Here is a 6,173-nt window from a genome sequence, read left to right as displayed (position 1 = left end):
TGAAGAGACCAAATCTAATAAGCCACCTGGACACCGAGTCTGGGGGCACCCTCAGGCCTCCCCCAAGAGCATAGCTGGGGCCTGTGCCAGGTGCCCACAGCCAGTCCTGCAGGGTCTAAATGCAGCTCCACTTGTGTACTTGGTTCTTGCTGGTGGAGGCCCCACAAAGACCCACAGGCTGTGGTCCCTCCAGCCCTGAGTCCACCCCATCCTGCTCCCACTATCTTGTCCCACCTCCAACACAACACTGGAGCTGCTTTCTAAGGCTCTGGCTCCTCTACACACATTGTGCAGCTCAGCGCAGGAGACCTGCTGACCACTCACGGGCGGAAGACACAGGGCCAGTTCTCAGAAGTCCTCCACTGGTGACCCCTCCCTTCTCCGCCCACCCACAGAGTGAGCCTGTCTCTCCCAGGGCAGGTCTGAGTTTTCCTTCATGGCTCCTCACATAGGACTCCTGCTAGGCTGTCCAGAGCTTCTGGAGAATGGGAACAGCCAGGTGCTGACCTGGGCCACCCCATTCTTTTGAGTCCCCCACAATCCCGAGCATGGCCCCGACATGGCCTGGGTGCTGGAGCATGCTGGGGGCGTCTTTGCTCCTCAATGGTTGCTATGGGCTGAACTACACCCCCCAACCCATATACTGAAACTCTAACCCCCAATGTGATGGAATTTGGGGTTGGGTCTTGGGTTTGGATGAGGTCCTCAAGGTAGAGCCCTCATGATGGGATTCGTGCCCTGATGAGGCCACCAGCGTGCTTGGTTCCTCTCGAAGCAGGCATCGAGGACAGGCCCTGTGAGGACACAGCGAGAAGACGGCCGTCGGCAGCACGGGGAGGGAGCCCTCAGCAGACACCGACCTTGCTGGCACCTTGATCTCAGACTTCCGGCCACCAGAACTATGAGAAATAAACTCCTGTTGTTAAAGCCATCTGTGGGTCTGTGGGTATTTTGTTGTGGCAGCTCGAGAAGGCTAATGCGACAGCCATCTCTGGCTAACCCAGGGGCCACCTCACATCTGGGCCACATCTCCTGAAGGGCATGGCCTTTCTTTCCCTTGGAATACTGGTCCCCAGGGAGCATTTGCACGGGGGACCCTAGTCCACAAACTGCACGTGTCTCTGGTTTTCCTGTTGAGTCTCTCTCTGGGGACCCGACAAAGCTGCAAGTCATTACAGGAATGCCACGTAGCTGCTATAGAATACTGGTGACATTTGTAGGAAGATAAGAGCCTTGTAGCAAGTTACTGCAAAGCAGCAGTGATTGCAAGGATGCTTGAAATGGCTGAGACCTGGCGGGCGGCTGCAGAGCCTAAGGGAGGTTAGAAGGGGTTTTGTTAATAGATTGGGGAGGAAAGAAATGAAGAAGAGAAACCCGCGTGGGTGGTGGAGCATCTGGGGTGCAGAACCATCACAAGGTAGGGACAGGGATGTCCCCAGATAGGAAATGCTTGGAGCTGGTGGGACGCCCTCGCCAGACCGCTCTCCACGGACCTGAGAGGGTAGGCTGTGCTGTAGACAGTGGCCGTCCTGAGACCCCACTGCTAAGGGGAGCAGAGGACTCAAGGACCCACAGAAGATTTTGGGGGGAACCCTCCTCAAAACTACCATCAGAGCCACCTCTCCCTCTTGCCCACCCAGAGTCAGCTTCTCCAGTGAGCCCAAGGCTCAGAGCCACGAATGAGCATTTGAGGAGAGCAAACGGCTGGTCGAGGAAGGACAAACAGAAGCCCCCCTCTGCCCGGATTCAGGCCTGAGCGTCCCATCCCCACTGTGAGCCTGAGAGATGTGTCCTGTGCACACAGCTGCTGCAGGAGGCCCCTCAGGCCACCCGAAGGGGAGCCACAACCTAAAGGTGGCCTTCCCCCGGCTTCGAAGTCTCTGGAGCAGTGGGACTTCAAAGCCTGACATCACTTCTGCTGGGGGAGGGGCCCTGAGTTGCCCTTGAAGTCTCAGACAACCTTCGCTGGGGGCCTCACCTGAGCAAGTGGAACCCCTGCAAGGCAGGCTGTAGAGACCTGAGGGCACCTTTGGCCATGCCCAAGGCACCGCATGTCCAAGTGGAACCCCTGCAAGGCAGGCTGTAGAGACCTGAGGGCACCTTTGGCCATGCCCAAGGCACCGCATGTCCAAGTGGAACCCCTGCAAGGCAGGCTGTAGAGACCTGAGGGCACTTTGGCCATGCCCAAGGCACCGCATGTCCAAGTGGAACCCCTGCAAGGCAGGCTGTAGAGACCTGAGGGCACCTTTGGCCATGCCCAAGGCACCGCAGGGTGCCAGCTGGAAAACGCAGATGTGGAGTGGGCCCCGCAAGACAGCTCTCTGAGGACGGCTTGGGGCTGGACATCGTGGGCGACAGTGCACAGACACGTGTGCGTGGCTTCTTCGAGTCCACGCTGGGTCTCACGGAGGAGGCCGGGGGAGGCCACTTAGAAGTTAGGGGAGACGTGCTGTCACCGGACTTGACCTGGCTAAATGCAGAGGAACTGATTCTCATGGCTGGTGCAGTTAAGGCCAAATGACCCTGACTCCGGGAACATACTGCTGCCCAGTGACCCAGGGATCGTCGCGTGTGGTCCAGGGCCAAATCAGAGCCCCGGCAGTGGGTGGTGGGGTCTCCCTGAAGGGCAGGGAGGCCTCAGGCCAAAGGCGGGGATGGTTAAGGAGGTTTGCCAGAAGTTCTTGGCTCTGGGCTCTGGGAGGTACGTTTTTGCTGTACGTTTCTTCCAGTTTTCCCAAGATTGCAGCACCACGGACTTCAAGGGGTAGCCAGGGTTCGGGTCTCATGGATGGCGCTCAAGCATGCGTGGCAGAGTAGGGCAGGTGCCAGTGCAAAACCAGGAGGTGTTTGGGAGGGAATACAAGGGAGGGGAACCTACAGAAAAATGGACTTCTGTGCTAACAGGGGTTGGGGGCAAACTGACAATTCTTGAGGTGTTAAGAAAATGGGACACCCAGAGGCTGGGCCATTAGGTCAACATGGAATAAAACAGAAATGAAAATGGATGGAATGGGAGTTCCCGTTGTGGCTCAGCAGAAATGAATCCGACTAGGAACCATGAGGTTGTGGGTTCGATCCCTGGTCTCGCTCAGGGAGTTAAGGATCCAGCGTTGCCGTGACCAGTGGTGTAGGTTGCAGATGCAGCTCAGATCTGGCATTCCTGTGGCTGTGGTGTAGGCCAGCAGCTATAGCTCCAATTCAACCCGTAGCCTGGGAACCTCCATAGGCTGCAGGTGCAGCCCCCCAAAAAGAAAATTAATGGAATGGAGCTGTAAACTGTTGCTATTTCTTCTCTGGGATCTCATACTGCAAAACCCACCCACCGAAAGTGAATATAATGTGTGTAAACTGCAGGGCTGCTGCAACAAAACCCCACGGACTGGGGATTGAAACGGCAGAAATTTATTTCTCACGATTCTTTGAAGTTTAAGTTCAAGGTCCAGCAGAAGTGTGGTTTCTGGTGAAAGCTCTCTTCCTGGCTTGCAGTCTGACGCCTCATGTTGGGGGAGGGAGGGAGAGGGCGCTCTCATGTCTCTCTCTCTCTTTTTTTTTTTTTTTTTTTTTTTTAATCTTTGCCTTTATTTAGGGCGGACCTGAGGCATATGGAAGTTCCCAGGCCAGGGGTCAAATTGGAGCTACGGCCGCCAGCCTACACCACAGTCACAGCAACACCAGATCGGAGCCACCTCTGCCACCTACACCACAGCGCCACCTACACCACGCCGGATCCCCGACCCACTGAGTGAGGCCAGGGATCGAACCTGCATCGTCATGGATACTAATGGGATTTGTTTCCACTTCGCCATGACGGGAACTCCTCACGTCTCTTCTTATAAAAATACTAATCCTGGGGAGTTCCCGTCGTGGCGCAGTGGTTAACGAATCCGACTAGGAACCATGAGGTTGCGGGTTCGGTCCCTGCCCTTGCTCAGTGGGTTAACGATCCGGCGTTGCCCTGAGCTGTGGTGTAGGTTGCAGACGTGGCTTGGATCCCGCGTTGCTGTGGCTCTGGCGGAGGCCGGTGGCTACAGCTCCGATTCAACCCCTGGCCTGGGAACCTCCATATGCCGCGGGAGTGGCCCAAGAAACAGCAACAACAACAACAAAAGACAAAAGACAAAAAAATAAAAAATAAAAAAATGAAAATACTAATCCTGTTGGATCAGGGTCACACCTCGTGACCTCTTTTTATCTTAATTACCTCCTAAAGGCCCTATTTCCAAGCACAGACACATTGGGGGGAGTCAAGGCTTCACCATATACATTTAGGGGGACACGGTTCCGTCCATTGCCTATGTTCTGTCCATTGCCTGTGGATGTACTCGGTGACCTGGAGTAAAAGAAGTCTCGTGCTCTTTTTTGTATCTTTACATTGAATGTAATCTGCTCTGAGCTCATCTGGCTTTACTGTAGGACATTCCGCTTCCATCGTCTGGGGCTCCCTCCCTCTCCCAAGACCCTGCACAAGTCCTAGAGGGGGGTCCCTCAGGGGCTGTACTGTGAGTCACAGGTTACCCTGGGCACAGCCACAGGGTCCACTTAACAGGTCCTTCCAACCCTGGGGCATGAAGCTCATCCCCGCAGCCCCTGAGGACGTGGTGACAAATTGACTTTCGCCTTTCAGCCCCGGGCTCCCTGCTGCCCTCCTGCCGCTCCTTGGGGAGTCTGGCCTTGGCTACTCTGGGGACTGTGACAACCACGCACCTTCCCAGGCTTGGGGAACTGGTGCTCTGACCTCGCTGAGCCCGGCCACGCTCCTCTGTACCCTCCACCCCCACATCCTGCAGGTCCTTCCCCGACCTGGATGTGACACTGGCTTCTTTTCAGGTGGGGGTGGGGGGGATGAGCTCTTGTTCCCTGTGGTCCGGAGGGCATGTGTCCTCTGCTCTCTACGGCTGGCACCACATTCAGCTCCAATGCACTCCGACTGGCATCAGATTTCTGGAGCAACCGCTGGGTGTCTGCTCCTATGTGGGACAGAAAGGACAGACGGGGGCTCACAGCCTGACGAAGAGACCGGCGGATACCTGGGGAGCGGAGAGCAGGACGATTTGTAGGCCTTGTGTGTGGCATGAGGTTTCTGAACTTAAAAAAAACCCAAATCACGAGTTCCCATTGTGGCTCAGTGGGTTAGGAACCCTCGTGGACTCGCATCTATGAGGTTGCGGGTTTGATCCCTGGCCTCGCTCAATGGGTTAGGGATCCAGCATTGCCTCAAGCTGTGGTGTCCATCAGAGACACGGCTCGGATCCGCTGTAGTTGTGGCTGGTGTAGGGCAGCAGCTGCAGCTCTGATTGGACCTGTAGCCTGAGTACAGTCCTAAAAAGAAAAAAAAAAAAAAAAAATTCACAACAGCAGCTTCAATGGCAGGACATGGTAGCTTGGTGTTTAAAAGCATAAAAGAGGGGCAAGCATGGTGGGCAGGTCCCCCAAGCCTCTCCAAAAAGCACCGCACATAAGCTGCCCTAACCTAGGGGTGCTCAGGGAGCATCCTGAGGCCTGTGGTCTGAGTGGCCAAGCCCGTGGGGCTCCAGTGGTGCCCACAGGCCCTCTTGCCACCCCCTCCTCCTCCCAACCCCACTCTCTCCTCTGAAGTCCAGGCTTCTACCCCAGGCTGGAGCCCCACGGTGCCCTGCAGGCTGGGTTTCCTGAAAAGCTGGCTCTGAGACGGAGCTGAGCACGTGGGAGGTTTGCTAAGGAGTGCCCTTGGCACCAACACCTGTGAAGGGAGGGTACGGAAGCCATGGGGGCAGGCAGAGAAGCTGAGCTGGGATGTAGGCCCAATGACACCTCCGCCAAGCCCCTCGAGACCTGCAGCTGTGAGGTCTGTTCAGAGTCGTCCCAAGTCGGCATAAGACCCCAGGCCACAAGACCCTGTCTGGTCCAGTCTCAGATGTGGGCCTGGGCAGGCATGACCTTGGCTAGGAGGCTCCCTGTGCTGAGGGCCAAAGAATAGCTGGGCTGTCGGAGGCCCGAGCTGCACCCGACAGTGTCCACTCCGAGGTGAGCAGGTGTGATGCTTGGCGAGCAGCTCAAGCCACTCAGCTGCATCTGCCCCAGGACCAGCTGGGTCCTGGGAGGAATGGTTGGGGGTGAAGGTGTGGCAGGCCCTGGGGAGCAGTTGGCTGAGGCTGAGACAGGATCAGAAACCACGAAGGGCAGAGGGAGTCACC

Source organism: Sus scrofa, chromosome 15 (genome assembly GCF_000003025.6).
Source record: "Sus scrofa isolate TJ Tabasco breed Duroc chromosome 15, Sscrofa11.1, whole genome shotgun sequence".
In the NCBI taxonomy this organism is placed as follows: Eukaryota; Metazoa; Chordata; class Mammalia; order Artiodactyla; family Suidae; genus Sus; species Sus scrofa.
This window is presented reverse-complemented; position numbering follows the sequence as displayed.